A 19,543-nucleotide genomic window follows, 5' to 3' on the forward strand; every position below is an offset into this window, starting at 1 on the left:
ACCACAATACTTAAATAGAAAAAATTAATTATTATTGTTATTAATAATAATAATAATAATAATAATAATAATAATGAAAAAGTAGTGACGCAGTTAAATGAATAAATGTTGTGTAACTATTAAATAAAATGTTGCAAAATACATTTTAATATAAAGTGATTTTTCCCCAAAAGTCATTAGTTTAGAATTTTAATATAAATAAATAAATAAACAAAATAAATAAACAAATAAATAAATAAACATGGTGTATGAAGTAAAAGAGTAATAATACATCTTAGTTATTCTTTTTAAAAAAAGTTTTAATATTTTACTTTTTAAGGTTTTTTTTTTTTTTCACAAATCTCATGATTTATTATTATCAATACGCCATAATCGTAAAATAAAATAAAATATAATAAATAAATTTGGTGTAACTATCAGGTAGAAATGCAATAACACATCTTAATTGTTATTTTCAAAAATGGTTTAATATTTTAATGTACTTTTTTTTTCCATATATCATGAATTAAGTCATAATTGTAAAATGAATGAATGAATAAATAAATAAACTGAATGAATGCTTGCATAAATTTATAATAAATATATGTATTATAAATAAAAGTAATAACATATCTTGGTTATTATTTTCAAAATGTTTAACATGTTACTTTTACTTTTTTTATGTTTATCTCATGAATTATTAGTTCAGTAAGTCATAACTGTAAAAATAATAAATAAATGAATTAAATAAATAAATAAATAAATTTGTTGCTGTCAAGTAAAAATGTAATAACACACGTTAGTCATTTTCAAAAATTGTTTAATATTTTAATGTAAGGTTTTTCTGTCATGAGTTATTAATTCAGTACGTCATAATTGTAAAATTAATTAATTAATAAATAAATGAATAAATAAATAAATAAATTTGTTGTAACTATCAAATAAAAATGTAAAATCACATTTAGTTATTAGTTTCAGAAGATGTTTCACTTTTTTTTTAATCTCATGAATGATTAATTCAAGAAATCGTAGTTGTAAATAAATAAATAAATTTGTAACTCAAGTAAAAATGTAATGGCACATCTTAATCATTATTTTCAAAATGATTTATTTTATTGTAATTTTTTTAATTTATTTTGTGAATTATTCATTCAATAAGTCATAACTGTAAAATGAATGAATGTGTAAATATCAAGTAAAAAGTGTAATACATCTTAGTCATTATTTTCAATAAATAAATAAAAAATAAGTAAATAAAAATACATATAATATATATATATATATATATATATATATATATATATATAATGTATTTATTGATTGTATGTATGATATATATATATATATATATATATATATATACACCTTTTTTTTTCAAAATGTCATAACTTATTAATTCATAAATTTACTTGCGTCTTTATCATCAAGTCACACTGCATGACATTTTTCAACCTGTAGTCATAGATCAGATTATAGGATAGTTTAAGAAAAGTAGTTTTTAGCAGTGGTTTTAGTTATGCATTTGTTGTATGTTAGTTTGTTGGTCTCACCACATTCGCAGACAAATGTTTTTTCAAATATCAATAAACAGTAAAGCAGTAAATTAATACATAATTACAAAAAACTGTTCATCATAGAACAGGTGCATTCAAATCACTGTATGTAGGAACTGCCTTTTTGATGTTGATGTATCTTTTAATGTATCAAAAAATGAGCAGGAAGGGCATTTAATATTTAGTTTTGAGTCTGTAATGACAGTACTGATCTAATTATTGTGTGTGTGTGAGAGAGAGAGTGTGAGATATATGTGTGTATGTGTGTGTATTGGGTGTGTTTTGTTCCACGCCGTGTCTCGTAACCTCAAGTGCCGCCCACTTGAAAATGTCAAACAGAGGAAGGAAAGGCTTTTGACGGCTTTTGGCTTTTTGTACTCACACACATGCATCATTTCCACTGCACTCATCACTTTCTGTCCAAATCAGACGTCCTAAATAGGACAAATAAACCAGAGACTCTCTGTCAACCTCACTTCCGTTATTACTGCCGCCGCAGTCATCAAAGATTATTAAAGCCTTCTCTCGTTTCTGTTTGAATAAGAGTGTCAGTTCATCACTGTTTCTGTTGCTCACGCTGTGAGAGTTTGCCATTTGACGGCTTAAACACACGCTTTGAGTTTTGATACTTCATGCTTTTATTTCTCTCACTAGTTCGATTTTTACCTAGACGAGAAAGAAGAAACAAACAAGTGTTATTCTAGTATGTGATATACTGTTATAGTTTTTGTTCATATTTTGGATTTTAGGGTTTATTTTCAGTTTTCATTTGAATCATGGTTAAAGTTGGTGTTTTTTGTGAGGTTTTTTTTTCACTTTTTTTATTAGGTCTTGTTTTGTATGTCTATATAGTTTTATTCATTTTAATTTCAGTTTTAGTTTCTTTTTTAGTATGTCAACTAAATGAAAATGAGAAAGTGCCGTTTAAGTGCAGAGTCAAGGTATTTGTTTATTTGTTTATTTATTATTCAATTTAATGGTCAAATCAAAGTGTTTTTTAATTCTTAATTTTAATGTCTTTACAGTTTTTATTAATTTTAATTTCAGTTTTAGTTTATTTTAGTGTATCAGCTAAATGAAAATGAGAAATTGCTGATCATATTTAGCTGATTTATTTATTTATTTATTTATTTATTTATTGAGTGTTTTTTTTCTTAATTTTAGGTAGTCATTTTTATTTTATTTTCAATATCTATACTGTCTTTTTAAGTTAATTAATTTAATTAATTTTAGTATATCAACTAAATGAAAATGAGAAATTGCCATTTAGTTGATGAGTTAAGTTTTTATTTTATTTTTTATTTTTTTTATTTTTTTTATTAAACTGGTGTCATGTTTTAAATTTCAGTTTTAGTTGAATTTTCATTTTATTTTCAATGTCGAGTTTTTTTAATTGATTTTTATTGTATTTATTTATTTTATTTTATTATATATGTTTATTTTATCAATTTATTGAAAATTGGACATAAGCAGTTTCTTTTTTTTAAATGTTTTTATAGTTTTTATTAATTTTCATGTCAGTTTAAGTTTATTTTAGTATATCAACTAAATGAAAATGAGAAATTGCCATTTAATTGTTAAGTTCATTTTTATTAGTTTTTTAATTAAACTGGTGTCGTTTTTAATTTCAGTTTTAGTTGCTTTATTTATTTTTTCATTTAAATGAGTGTTTTCAATGTCTAGAGTTTTTTTTATTATTATTTTTTTAAAATATGTATTTATAGTTTTTATTCATTTTCATGTCAGTTTAAATGAAAATGAGAAATTGCTATTGAATATGAGTTAATTTATTTATTTTTAATTAGTGTCATGTTTTTAATTTTAATTTGCCATTTTTAAATATATTTTTTATGTAAATGACTTTTTTTATTCTTTTTTTGTTTTTATTCTTAATTTTAAGTAGTCTTTTTTTATTATTTTCAGTGTCTATAGAGTTTTTAAATTATTTAGTATTTAATTTTTAGTTGTTTTAGTTCATCAGTTAATCAAAGAGGACAACTTTTAGTTGAGGAAATAAAATAAGTTTATTTCTTTTTAAAAATTTAATTAAATTATTATTATTATTATTATTATTGTATTAAATTTAACTGTAGTCATGTTTTTAATTGTACTAATACTGATTTTTTTTTTTTAAATGTCAGTTGGAATTTACTTTATTTCAAGTAATGATTTTTTTACTTTCTTTCTTTTTTACTTTGTTGACATTAAAATTGAGGAAATTGAATTTGAATCCAAGACAAAGTTGAGACCTAAATGAGCTTAATTGACATCGCCATTAAATCCTCTGAGCAGTAACCTCTTCCTCTGGGTGTATATACAGTCTCTCTGTGTGTGTAATTTTATTTTTTTGTTTCAAAGGAGAAGCAGGTGACTCAAAGCCACGTTGCTGTGATTCCCGTAACAGATGCCGTAACGCCGGACGCCTCATTTACAGCCAGAACGTTCTGTGGATTAAAGAGGCTTTCTAGCGATTCAGCAGCGCTGGCGTTGGGCCGCGCTCATTGTTTCACCCGTCTCTCGTCAGTCTGAATGAAGTGTGACGGGCCGTTTGTTAGATTAGCCGCGTGATAATCTGAACGCACGGACGCCCATATCCTGAGATGAGATTACAGCCACTATAAAAAACACACTCCTCATCCGCTTGACCATTGAGAAAACCAAACGCGAAAAACAATATGCTGCCTATAATAGAGATTAATGTAAAAATACCCACACTGGATGCTGCGTTTAATTATAGCAGAGCGCCGTATTACATTGCTGTAAGCAAGACAGAAATATAGTGAATAAATGCTTAGAGTAGCATAAATACTTCCGATTTCTACCCTGCTTTTGTCATCTATAGTCTAATAATAATGTTTTGAGTAAGAGCCTCCTAAATTAATATCAATGCTTTTGTTTTTGAAATAAATTGACATTTTTGTTCAGCAAGGATGCATTAGATTGATCAAAAGTGAGTAGATGTGTGTGTGTTAATGATAATATGAAAATTTTACAATGAATATTGCAATATATTTTAATTATATATTAAAATAGAAAACAGTTATAATATTTCAGTTGTTTAAATTATTTATTTCATCAAATAAATGCAGTTTTGGTGAGCATAACTGATTTCTGAGTTAAAAATAATTCAAAAATTGTAAAACTTTATTTTAACATAATATAGCTACATGTTACTGTGAGCATTTCTATTAGCATTAGCAGTAAATTATGTATAATTACAAACAACTAACCCGAAACAGTAAGTACATTTTTCTCAGTACGTATTTGTGTAATAACACTGTAACAACATTGCCTTAAAATTAAATGTAACCCAAAATATTTATTTGTTTGTTTATTTATTTAGCACAGCCTCTTTCCCCGTCCTCATTTTATAGCCCCGCCCCTGTTGTGATGTCATAATGCAATTAATTTGGCTATTCATTACATATTCATAGGGTTTATTTAAACTGGTGTCATGTGTTTAATTTTTTTAAAAAGTGCTTTTGTTTAATTTAAATTAAAGTGTGTTTATTCTTAATTTTAAGTAATTTGAAGTCTTTATAGTTTTTATTTATTTAATTTCAGTTTTAGTATATCAACTCATTAAATTAGATGGACATTTAGTTGATGAGTTAAGTTTTATTTATTTATTTATTTATTGATTGATTTATTTTTAAACTGATGTCATGTTTTTAATTTTAATTTTTAGTTTGTTTTATTTTATTTAAATTACAGTGTTTTTTTTATTTTCTATGTCTGTAGGGTTTTTAAATATTTTTTTATTATTATTTTAGTTTTAGTTATTTTGATCAATTAATTGAAAATGAAACTTTTAGTTGAAGTAAAATACATTTATATTTATTTTTATTTTTTAAATATGTATTTTAAATATTTATTGTTTTTATTTATTTAATTTCAGTTGTGGTTTATTTTAGTATATAAACTACATGAAAATGAGAAATTGCCATTTAGTTGATGAGTTTATTTATTCATTTATTTATTTATTTAAACTGGTGTCATGTTTTTTCATTTTAGGTTTTTAAATATTTAATTTTATTTAAATTAAAGTGTTTTATTTTATGTTCAATGTATATAGGGCTTTTAATTAATAATTACATTTTAATGTATTAAATTAAACTGTAAATTACATAAAAAAATTGCTAGCAACTAACCCTAAACAACCTATTGTAAGTACATGTAATTTATTATTAAAATTACTCAGTACTTATTTGTATAAACACTGGAACAAAATTGCCTTAAAATAAAATATAACCCAAAATGTATTTATTTATTTATTTAACACAGCCTCTTTCCTCGTCCTAATTTTATAGCTCCGCCCCTGAGGTGACATCATAATGTAAATAATTTTATGAGATGTTAATAGAGACCTTTTTATGGTTATAACCATATTATAATAACAACATAATAGAAAAATTTCACGCAGCATTTGTTTGCCGTTCGTATTTGTTTGATATTGATATTATCTTATGCAGTTTTTGACTTGGGTGTCCAAATGCCTCGTGAAGCATTTGAGGAGGAGAGATTGTGTAACAGTGTGTGAGCGAATAATTATAATGTGTGTGTGTGTGTGTGTGTGTGTAGGACAGAGAGAAAGAGAGGATGAGCACATAAAGTTGGCACACAGTGTGAACATACTGTGCTGGTTAAACAAACAGAGAGTGTGTTCCCTGTGTCCTTTATTTCACACACACACACACACACACACACACACACACACACGCACGCACGCACGCACGCATGCAAGCACATGGTCTTATTATAGCGCACAGGAAATATACCAAATATACCCACACACTCACAGGAATATTTACTAGTGAGCTGCTCAGTCTGGTTTCACACCACATGTTTGCTTAGCTGTCTATATGTAGACGCCATTTAATATAATCATTAGCTGTAAAACAGTAGTATTTACTTTATTTATTAATCATTTTAACACTTGCAGGGCAGATTTTGTTAGATTAAGTTCCTTTGATGTGAGCGTTTTGTCTGTGAGTGTAGTGTAGTGAAGCCTCTCGTGTGCGCCGTGTGATCTTTGGTCGTGGGGTTCTTGTGCTCTTTGGCCGGAGCGACGGTGGCCGTTTGCCAATAACAGACCTGCATTTCCTCTCTGAAGAGGACGAGGTCATTTTTCCCCTGTCTCGCTTAAACACTGATTGTCTTTCTTATCTGGTGTCTGATGTCTCTTTTATCAGGTTCGGCTTTATAATTGCTTCACCGGCGAGTTGCACAAATCAGAAACGCGCTTTTTGAGTCATTACAGTCATTCGTTTATTAATGCTTACGGCTGACAAATCTAGATCAGATGTGCTTTTTAAAGGATTTTGGGGATTATTTGTTGATAAGCATGATTTATTCATTGTTATGTTCTGGGGAACACAAAATAAGATGTTTTGAAAAAAGTTCATGCTGCTCTTATATAATACAAGTATTATATAATCTAAATAAATAAATAAATCTGTGAAATGAATGAATAAATGAAAGTATTTATGAATTGAATGAACGAATGAAGTGAAACACTGGATAAATGGATAAATGCAACACTGGAAATAAATAAATAAATAAATAAACTGGATTTAAAAAACACTGGAAATAAATAAATGGAATAAAACACTGGAAAAAAATAAATACTGGATAAATGTAAAAATAAAACACTGAAAATGAATGAATGAATGAATGAAACACTGGATAAATGGATAAATTAAATAAATAAGTACATAAATTAACAAGCAAACAAATAAATAAATACACTGGGTAAACAAAACTGCAAATAAATAAGTAAATAAATAAATAGGTAGTGAAACAATTTTAGTTTAAACTTACACTGAAAAATGAATAAATAAATAAATAAATAGTGAAACAATTTTCAGTTTAAACTTAAACTGAAAAATAAATGAATAAATAAATAAACTGGGTAAATAAAACACTGAAATATAAATAAATAAATAGGTGGTGAAACAATTTTCAGTTCAAACTTAATAAAATGAATAAATGAGTAAATAAATAAATATACTGTGTAAATAAAACACTGGAAATAAATAAATAAACTGGGTAAATAAAATGCTGGAAATAAATTAATTAATTAATTAATTAGTTAATAGGTGGTGAAACAATTTTCAGTTCAAACTTACACTGGAAAATGAATGAATGAATATGTGATGAAGCAATTTCACTCACAAATTGCTAGTAAATTTCACAAATCACAAAGAAACGTGACACACTGAAATAAACATGAACATTTTTAAGTAGAAAGACCGTATAGTATTTTCTTGTAAAAAATATTTTATATCTTTTATTGTTAGGAAAAAAAAGTTTTTTTTAAGCAAGTATATTATTTTCAAGTACAGTATAAACAAATATTCTTTTAAAAAGTATGCTAAAGTATGCTTTCTCATGAAAGATGTGTTGAACACCTCATTGAACTTATTCTCTATTTGCTTCTGTAACTCCTAAATCTCATTTGCATGTTCAGACATGACACTCATGAGCAGTTACCGCTTGTTGCTCAAATCTGGTGCTGTATTTTGAGGTGTTATATTATACAGTACGCGGACGAGATTTCAAAAGCTGCTGCGTTTCTAATTTTGTCTTCCATTGAAGAAGGAATGTGAGGGTGAGTGGATGATGACAGATTTTGAGCCGAAATATTCTCTAGGTTTGTATGTGGTGTCTGAAACCGCAGTGTTGATGATTCAAAGGTCAATTATTTCCCCCAGTGGCTGTCCTCCTTTTGCCTGATTTCTTGTAATTCAGAAATTACCCCGGAGTGTGACACGAGCGAGCGAGAACCGTCTGCATGTAGCTCTTCTCTTTTATCTGCGAGGCCCGCGCGTCTCGTATCAGCGTTACATGTACATTTGTCTCTGTGGTTTCACATGTGTAATTACTCGCTCATTCATGTGTTTTTACACGCCGCTTAACAGTGTGAAATTAACTGCACAAAATAGAAACACAATTAATTGTGTCGCCTCGCAGACGTACTTAAGCGAAAGCCATTATGATGGAGTTAAATGGAAGAAAAACGCTGTGAGTGAAACTGGGGAGTCGCTCCTGCCACGTGAAATTAGAGGAAATTGAAGGAGCTCTCGGTGGAGTTTAACGTTACGGGGAGGTTTTTTATGAGAGACCGGCGTTTCAACGGAGAGAAAGATTGGTTTACAGTGAGCAGACAGATGAGCGGTTTGACACTGTGCCGTCCGTTTATAGGTAGAAAAATATGAGCGGAGAAAAGTTCATTTAATAAATCAAAATACATTAAGCTAATGAAGACTGAAATGACAGCATTGGTCAAATGTTTCTGACACCAACATATTATAAAGTAGCAAGTAAGTGCTAGTTAACAGAATACAGAAATGTATTCTTCAATTAAAATACCAGACACAATTAATTAATTGGGAAAAAAAAAATAAATAAAATTTAATATACAGTATTCAAACTGAACAGTGATAAAATAAGTCCGTTATATGATAGCTACATTTACACAGTATAGTTCATAATTATACCATTATAATTTATTGTATTTCCTATAATAAATAAATAAATAATATTAATAATGTTGGCGATGATGGGGGAAAAAAATTTTAAAAATTACCAAAAGTTACCAAAATTCAGTTCAGTTTAAAATCAATTCAGTTTTGTTGATTCTTTTAGAAATAACACATTTATTTATTATTCATTTTATTTATTTACTTACTTGCTTGCTTATTTACTATAATAAATAAATGAATGAATAAAGTTAACAATGATATAAAAAAAAAACAACATAATTTATGAATATGTGATAAAAAAATTATGGGATAGCTACATTTACAGAGTTACCAAAATGTCAGTAAATAAATTGTTTCATTTATTCATTTATAAATAACACATTTATGTATGTATTTATGTATTTATTTATTAGTTTTAATTCATAAATGAATGAATAATGTGTGATGCTTAAAAAAATATATTGCTACATTTACGAAGTAAATACATTTATTTGCGTTGATTCATTTATAAATAACGCTATCAATAAATAAATAAATAAGTAAATAAATAATGCTAACAATGATGAAAAATATTTAAACTATTTAATATCTGAATATGTGATAAAATTGTGATATCTACATTTACAAAGTTAACAAAATGTCAGTAAATAAATTGTTTCATTTATTAATTTATAGATAGCACATTTATTTATTTATTTATTTATTTTAATTAATAAATGAATGAATAATGTTAACTGTGATGCTTAAAATATGTTGCTACATTTACAAAGTTACCAAAATGTCAGTAAATTAATTCAATTTAATTTATTAATTTATAAATGACACATTTATTTATTTATTTGTTTATTTATAAATGACTTTATGTATGTATTTATTTATTTTAAAATTTTCATAAATTAATGAATAATGTTAAGTGTGATGCTTAAAAAATATAGATACATTTACAAAGTAAATAAATGTATTTTCATTGATTCATTTATAAATTACACTATTTATTAATTAATAAATAATTAAATAAATAAATAATGGTAACGCTGATGAAAAATATTTTAAAAACTATTGAATATCTGAATATGTGATTTAAAAAAAAAAAAATTGTGATAGCTGCATTTACAAAGTTACCAAAATGTCAGTAAATAAGTTCAGTTTCATTTATTCATTTATAAAAAAAAACACATTTATTTATTTGTTTGTTTGTTTGTTTTAATTAATAAATAATGTTAACTGTGGCGCTTAAAAATATATAGCTACATTGACAAAGTTACATTGATTTATTTATAAATAACACATTTGTTTGTTTGTTTCAATAAATAAATAAATACTGTTAAAGATGATGAAAATATTATAAACAACTATTGCGTATATGAATATGACAAAGCTATTGAAATGTCAGTAAATAAATTAATTGATTCGTTTGTTTATTTTTTATTTATACACCCATGCATGTAAATAAATGTTAATAATGTATATTATTATTATTATTATTATTATTATTATTATTTGTAAGCAATTTATAATAAATGTTAATGTTTGTAAAACTATTACAAACTATATACAAAATATATAAAGAAAAACATCTTAAGAGACAAACAACTTTCACAGAATCACAGAATTACACTTTCACAAAAACAGTTATTAATATCTGTAAATATTGGGCACTAATGCTCAAAATAGAAACTGAATATTTTGCTACTAGCCGTGTTTGTCTGTTTTGACCCCTACATGAAGTTACAGCTTTAGGTGAGAGAGGTCACAGAGGTCACAGAGGTCAGACTCTACATGTCTGATGTCTCCATCTACTTCCTCTGTTCAGACAGACCCCAGTAAAGGTCACAACAAACGTTTGGTGGAGGAAAACACCCAACACTAAATCAATAGCAGATATTCTCTCTGAAAATCATGCAGAAAGAGTGTCTAAGTGGATATCAGCTTACACAGCTGGAGTTTAGTGGAGAGAAGAAACTAAAATCTTTATATCACACAGTTTGTCGAACAAATAATTACATACGTATGTTTATAGTTGTATAAATGAAGTCTGAATGTCGTAGTTCTGTTCCAAAACTTGTTTGCTTTCCTGTAGCTCTACAAACAAACAAAAAAAACCCTGAGAAATGTATGAAGAGGTAAAACAAAAATAGTACATGTGTGTTTTTAAATAAACAAAGGCACAAGCAGGAGGAAGCACGCCGTGAGCTTCACCTCGACCCTTTGCATACAAATATATTATATATATATCCACACTGAATAAAGATGATGCTCGACATTCAAAGACTATAGAAGCACACACTCGCGAAGAGACAAACACAGATGCGGAAGAAGAGCTTTTATTTAAATATGATGAATTATGAGCTCTGACTGCGCAGGCCTCTTTTCTTTGTATGTATATTTGTGTGCATGTGTGTGTTCTCATCTATATGTGCATCTATAGGCCTGTGAGTGTGACACTTGTGTAAATTGTGATGAGGAAAACGGGGAAATTCTGCTCGGCTGCTCTACACACACACAGAAAGAGTATGATTTATTCCCAGAGGAAAATGGTATTGCTCTTTCATAGATTAGTCGACTTAATGACATTCACAGTTAAGTTTCATTTGCGTATCAGTTTTGTCTCGGCTGTTTCTCCTAAAATTCCTTGACAGAAATAAAAAAGACTGTTGGTATGTCTGTACTGTCCAAATGGGAAAATATAGATAACATATTATTATATAGATATATATATATATATAGATAGATAATATGGTCTTGAAAGCATTTAATGAGAAACTTTTGAGTTTTTTTTTTTTTTTTTTTTTTTTGGAAATGCATTTGTTGAGATCTTTCCTGAATGTAAAAACATAGTTTTTTTTATGTAAACACAAATGCAGTTATTACGGGTCAAAAAATGAGACTTCAAAAGTCTCAACTGTGTCTCCATTTAATCTCATTGCTCTCTCTGTGAAATAACTGACATATAAAATGTAATTTGGTATTTTACTTTCAAGTGGAAACAGAGAAAATTGTCTCATATGAGTAACTTCATCTCAGATGTTTCTCCTAAAATTCATTAACATTAAAACGTATGCACAATAATTGCTAAGATCTCTAGAGGACACACATATGAGACTTTTTCTCAATTATATTTCTGAGAAGTTGCTATTTCCTACATCAGGTGATGCTGAAGTTCTCAGTTTTGTCTCATTTCATTCAAAAACTACCTGTAGTGTAAGAGTATATAGAGATATGACAAATAAGTGTGATGATTACATATCTTACATATCTTACATAATATGGTCTTGAAAGTATTCAGTGAGAAACATTTGAGTTCATATTGAGATCTGAGTTTTAATTTCAGACAGAAATCTGACTATTGAGACATTTTCGAAATATAAACATTTTTTGTAAACACACATGCAATTACAATGTGTCTTTTTTTTCTTAAAGAACATGTGAGACTTCAAAAGTCTCAATTATGTCTCATTTTGATCTCGATGTTAAATCTGAGAATTAACTTTTTTTTTTCTATAACTATTTAGATATTTAAAAAGATGTCATTAGTGATATTTATTTGCAATGGAAACAAATGAAATTGATCATTTATGGATTTTGGACTCAGTTGAGTCTTATATAAGTAACTTTGTCTCAGATGTTTCTCCTCCTAAAATTCATTAATATTTTTGAACATTTATGCACAATAATTGCTAAGATCTCTAGAGGACACACATGTGAGACTACCAAGGACTTTTTCTCAAGATATTCCCTAGAAATAGCTATTTCCTAGATCTGGTGACTTCACGGTTCTCAGTTATGTCTCATTTCATGCAAACATTATCTCAGGTGTCAACTGTCATGAAATTTTCTGAGAGAAATAAAAAAGAAGCGATTGTTTACATGCCTGTAGTGTAAGAATATATGGAGAAAAAAATACTGTTGATTGCATATCTTACATAATATGGTCTTGAAAGTATTCAGTAAGAGACATTTGAGTTCATATTGAGATTTGAGTTTTAATTTCAGACTGAAATCTGAGTATTGAGACATTTTCGAAATATTAACACTTTTTGTAAACACACATGCAGTTTACAAAGAGTCTTCTTCTTAGAAAAAGAAGGTCTGAGTCTCAATTTAATCTCATTGTTAAATATGAGAAATAACTGTTTTATAGCTATTTAAAAAGATATAACTTGTGATATTTCTTTCCTGTGGAAACAGATGAAATTGATCTTTCCAAGATTTTGGAGATCTCAGTTAAGTCTCATATAAGTAACTTCGTCTCAGATGTTTCTCCTCCTAAAATGTATTAATTTCTTTGAAAATGTATGCACAGTAATTGCTAAGATCTCTAGAGGACACACATGTGAGACTACCAAGGACTTTTCTCAGTGATATTTCTCTGAACTTGCTGTTTCTTAGATCAGGTGACTTTGCAGTTCTCAGTTATGTTTCATTTCATGCAAAAATTGTCCTAAAATTTTCTGAGAGAAATAAGAAAGACGCAATTGCTGGTATGCCTGTAGTGTAAGATACTGTTGATTGCATATCTTACATAATATGGTCTTGAAAATATTCATTGAGAAACATTTGAGTTCATATTGAGAACTGAGATTTAATTTCAGACTGAACAAGGTATTGAGATATTTTCACAATTTTTGTAAACACAAATGCAATTACTAAGAGTGTTAGTACTGAGACTTCAAAAGTCTCAATTATGTCTCAATTTAATCTCATTGTTAAATCTGAGGAAAAAAAAACAGTTCTATAACTATTTAGATATTTAAAAAGATGTAATTTGTGATGTATATATTTCCAATAGAACCAGATGAAATTGATCTTTTCTAGATTTTAGAGATCTCCGTTATGTCTCCTATAAGTAACTTTGTCTCAGATGTCTCTCTTAGTGACATGTCTTAGTAGGTGACTCTTTTCTAGTTTAGGAGACTTTGCACTGCTCAGTTATGTCTCATTTAATGCACAAATTGTCTTAGATGTTTCTCCTAAAATTCCTTAAGAGACATGCTTAGTGTTTTTGATGTATTGGAAAGTTTGAGCATTAAAAGACTGACAGATTTCTCACTTACGTCTCATTCAATATAAAAAATGGTCTTACGATGTCTATAATTCCTTTAAAGAACCCAAAGTATGGATTGAGACATAGTTGAGATCTTTGAAACGGCAAGCCAAATATGCTCCTACCTCAAGCGACTTCTGCAAAAGTATTGATTTGTTCACTAATGTCTTTGTTGTGTGGGAGACACTATCAAGATGCTAAAGAGATCTCACTTGTGATATTTTCTTTATTTCGTCTTTAACTGTCAGTCTTTAACTGCAGTTCGAGTCGGTGACGTGTTTTAATATCAGCATGTAGAAGAGCTCCGCAGAGATCTGCGCTGAACAAATGGCTACAGAAAATACAAGTGTTATCAGATTAGCCGTCTGTTTAAACAAGCTCTCCATCAGTAAATCAGCCCTGAGTATCTCGCACAGATTCTAATTAAACCTCTGAATTAAATTAACATCTCATCTGCATATAGCAGGTATAACGAGCATCATTTACAATCACATGACTTCCTAAAGCAGCACTGCTGGGATTTGTCTGCTTCGGCGTCCTCGCGCACAGAATCATTTAGGGAACGGCGATGCCGTTATTTCCGCAATAAGTCCGGATGGATATTTTTGTTTTCGTGCAAAGTGGATGTGACAAGGCTTTCGATGCGAAATTAGAGGAATAAATTATGCTGTTTTAACAATATCAGTCGCTGCTTATGAGCAAATTCTGGATGATAACAACTAATCTGTACTGTTAGCATACAATTCACGAGTGATTTTATATAGAAGAGACCGGGGGAAAGCTGTCACATGATGTTTTTGTACTTCACATGGCAAACAAAGATAATTCTTCCCAAATGATCAGGAGGGTTCTGTGTGTGACAAGTTGCCCCATGTTGTGTGACAAAATGCCACACTTTTGGATGAGCATGTTAAATTATTATTTTTTATTATTATTATTTTTTTTTTTTTTGCCCTGGAAATAGCTGTGAAAATATTCAAGACATATTTTATTTTATTTTATTTTATTTTATTTTATTTTATTTTATTTTATTTTATTTTATTTTATTTTATTTATAAGTTATTTAAGTTATATTTTATATGTGTATTTATTTTTTGTTTTAAATAAATTTGGACAACTAATTTAAGTAAGTTTTAAGTAGTTTATATACGTATTCGTAAGAAAAGCCCTCAGTTTAGGTTGAGAGTAAAACTGCCTGAGCAAACACCTCTAGAAACCTGAGACATGTTAGAAAGAGCCAAAGTGCTGACATTAAGTGTGTAAGTGTGTACGTGGTTTTTTGGCTTTAATAGAGAGCCCAATTAGCTTACCCTGGCCTTTTCTGCTCGGGCAATATCGGGGGACACCTCAGAGGGCCTGACAGAGCTGAGTGAGGCCCCCAGACAACACACACACACACACACACACACACAATTAAAAGATGCAAACTCTGCGAGTTTCCAGCTATCCTCATATTCAGACATTCAATATTAACTTGACTCGGCCCATGGAAAATCAGATCAATACTCATTTGCATATTAATCAATTACCATTAGCATATTCATGAGATAATATGTTTAGCCATTTCCTACTTTTACTTTGATTTTATGAAAACTAGCAAAGCAGGAAGCTATTGTTATGGCCCTTACTGTCATTTACAGCAGTATTACATGGTTTACCATGATAATAACATGTTTTTTTTTAACACATACCATGATAAAACCATGTTTTTAGAACATGTACCTTGGTAATTCCATTGGTTTTGAATAAGTGTGGTAGTACTGTGCTTTACAGGTGTAGGTTTTAGATATGTACCATGTTAATACCACATTTTTGCACATATACTATGGTAACCCAACTTTTAAAAATATGTTCTAAGAACATTTTGCTAACATTCCCATAACGTTATATTTCAGAATGTTCATTTTTAATCTTTTTTCTAGGTTTGTTACGGAAACATTCCATTTTAGAATTCTGCGAACATTATGAGAATGTTCTCAGAACCTGATACAAGTAACATTTAAAAACTGTTATAGCTAAAACATTTTAGGAAAAGCATTTTATTGTTTTCAGAACATTACTAAAGACCAGAGAACTTTTAACAAATCTTAAAGAACATTTGTTCTTAACTTTGAGAGAACGTTGCCCGAATGTTCTGAGAACGTGTTTCTTCATAATTTACTATGACAGTGCCATTGTTCCATGGGAAAAACTATAGCTTATTAGCATAGAATATACTTCTACCATGGTATATATCGAAGTACCATAGCATTACCATCTGAAACCATGACGCCACCTCAGTACAGTTTTGCACGGGGTGTTAACCTCTCACACTGGTGATTGATTATCACACACATGAATATTCATCTCAGATTAAACACAACGAAAGACAAGGACTCATTGACCTTGTTCTGGAATAACACTGTACTGTCGTCCGCATTGTTCACTATACTCAGCATAAGTAAGTGTCGTATGTGATCTATAGGTGTGTGTGTGTTCTGTGCTGTGCAACTGAAGAGCACTTTGGCTCAGACGGTGCGCCAGACAAGAGCATCAGGAGTGAGTATATGAGTATACGTGAGTGTGTGTGTGTGCGAGTGGAAGCCGAATGCGCCGAGGGACTCTGAAACAGCGGTGAGGGAGTTTGATCCCTGGAAACATGGGAAATGGACTTTCCTTTAGAGCTTTTACTGTAATTGTTTCAGGGTAAAGCAAGCGCTCTCCCTCAACAGATGGCGAATATCACTTTTAATCAAACACGGACACCTCTTCGTAATAAATCACATCCACGCAATGGCATTTTTCCTTTCTGAAATTTCATCGTCGCGTCAGGCGGCGAGATCGAGGGGGTACGGGACGGGTGGCGTGATGAAGGTGGATGGGGAAATTGAAGTAGTCGTCAAACAAACAACAGGAAGAATGCATTTGAAGTGTGCGCAAACACTTAATCTTATACATAAAAACCAAACTTTAAGGCAACACCAAGTAGATTTTTTTTTTTTGTTTTGGCATGTTGCTAACTTTTATTTCCATGAGGGATTTGTATGATGCTGTTTTACAGTTTGGCTAGGTAACTTCGATTGTTGCAGCCTACCTTTTGTGTGCCTTCAAATGTGGTGTATCTAGGCAGCTCACAGTAAATGTAGTGCTAGCAGAGATGTGTTCTTCCTACTGGTGACAGAGTAATCTGCGGTGAGAGAGTTATAGTTATGAAGCTGTCCTCTCCTCCGCGGCTGTGTTTAAAATAAGCTCATGAAACACCAGGGTTACACACACATACACACATCACACACACACACACTGGGAATAAATCGTGATTTCATTTTTTATTTGAAGAGTTTATTTGCAAAAACAGATAACTCAAAATCATGTTTTTATTGTTTTATTGTGTTATCTGTATTTATTTTATTTTAGTTATATTTACTTAATCAGAGTGACCCAACTGCAGTTTGATTGAGATTAACTGGAATGCATAATAAAAAAAACATGATTATTGAAAATTGCTTAAAAAAAACAGAGTTAAACTCTTCATTTATAAGCGTTTTCTGAAATTCTTTTAATACTGTTGAAATATTTTGTGAGCTCCCAGAGTAAAATGTTATTGCTCAGAGGTTTTCATGTCTCTCTTAAGCCTCCTAAAATTCTTCAGGACAAATTAAAATAAAATTTTTGATATTTTAGTAAATTCAGCAGTAGTTTGAGACATTGTTGACATTTTTTTTTCCTCTCTTTCAATCATTTAAAAATCAGGAGACCTAAGAAGACATTTCAGTATATTTTTATTCGGTCTCATCTTTTGATATGTTTGAGTTCATATTAAGATCACCGACATTTAAATGCATACAAATCTGAGAACAATCTAGACTCAATTTAACCTTGTTGTCTCTTATGAAAAAGAAGTGTGGTTAATTGTATTGAATATACATTTGTTGTGTACTTCAAATCTTAAAAGTATATTAAAATAAAAATAAAAATTGCTGATAAAAAAGAATAAAAGGCCACTTAAGTGACTTAAGTGAATACTTATTTTGATGTTGGCAAACATAGCAAAGCACTTGATTATAAATGTAAGTTTCAAGACAATAGAAGTAATTATGAAATTACATATAAATATGTACTTAAGATGTATTAAATAAATAAATGCATAAAAATAAATGAATAAATAAAAATCTGTGCTTGCAGATAATGATGAGTAAAAGGCCACTTAAGTGACTTAAAGAGAAACACTTTCATGACTATTTCTTTGTCAAAATTTTACTGTAAAATGCATTTTAAATCGTTTTCACAATCTTTCATCATATTTTAAAGATACTTATTTTGATGTTGAAAAACATACTAAAGTACTTGATTATAAATGTTAGTTTCAAAACAATTGAAGTAATTATGAAATTACATATAAAGATGTCCTTAAGTCATACTGAAGTTGGTGAAAAAAGCACTTTAAAGTTCATCTAATTGCATTTAATATAAATGTAAACTATAATTTAATTTAATAGCAATTAAGGTATTAAATGAACGTGCTATTCAGTGTTAGAAAACTTTTAAGTTTTCTTTCAGTTGCACTTAAGTATTTCTGAAATAAGTTTTTAAAAAGTATGCTAAAGTGTGCTTCATTTTTACAAAGGGAAACAACTGAAATATCTGATTTTATGTTTGTAACACTTTATGAACTAAGAATGATATTAATTTTAAAGTTAATTTCAGCATTTACTAATGCATTATTAAAATCACAAGTTGTATTTGTTAATTATTAGTTAATGCAGTGTGAACTAACATGAACAAACAATGGACAACTGTATTTTTATTAACTAACATTAACAAAAATGAATAAATTGTGTAATAAATGTATTGTTCATTGTTTGAATTCGTTACTTAATGCATCAAATATTATTTACAAATGTGACCCTGAACCACAAAACCAGAAGTGTCTTGTTTTTGTTTTTGTGTTTTTGTTTTTTTTATACAATGTATGGTTTGTTATGATAGGACAATATTTGTTCAAGATACATCTATTTGAATATCTGGAATCTGAGGATGCAAAAAAAAAAAAAAAAAAAAAAATCAAAATATTGAGAAAAGCACCTTTAAAGTTGACCAAATGAAGTTTGTAGCAATGCATATTACTAAACAAAAATTAAGTTTTGGTCTATTTACAGTAGGAAATTTACAAAATATCTTCATGAAACATGATCTTTACTTAATATCCTAATGATTTCTGGCATAAAAAAAAAAAAAAGTATAATTTTTGGCTATTGCTACAAATATACCCGTGCTGCTTAAGACCAGCTTTGTGGTCCAGGGTCACAAATGGCACTTTATAGTAAAGTGTTACCTATATGTTTTATATTTTATAATTTTATATTGTATAAAGTGATATCATTTTCCTTTATTTTAAGCGCTTCTTCTTTAACAGCTCAGGAGACCCAATGCAGATCTCAGTTATGAAACATCTAAGATCCAAGATCCCTTCATTTGATCTCAACATAATCTCATTTCTATTGCGA

This window comes from Labeo rohita, chromosome 25 (genome assembly GCF_022985175.1).
Source record: "Labeo rohita strain BAU-BD-2019 chromosome 25, IGBB_LRoh.1.0, whole genome shotgun sequence".
Classification (NCBI taxonomy): domain Eukaryota; kingdom Metazoa; phylum Chordata; class Actinopteri; order Cypriniformes; family Cyprinidae; genus Labeo; species Labeo rohita.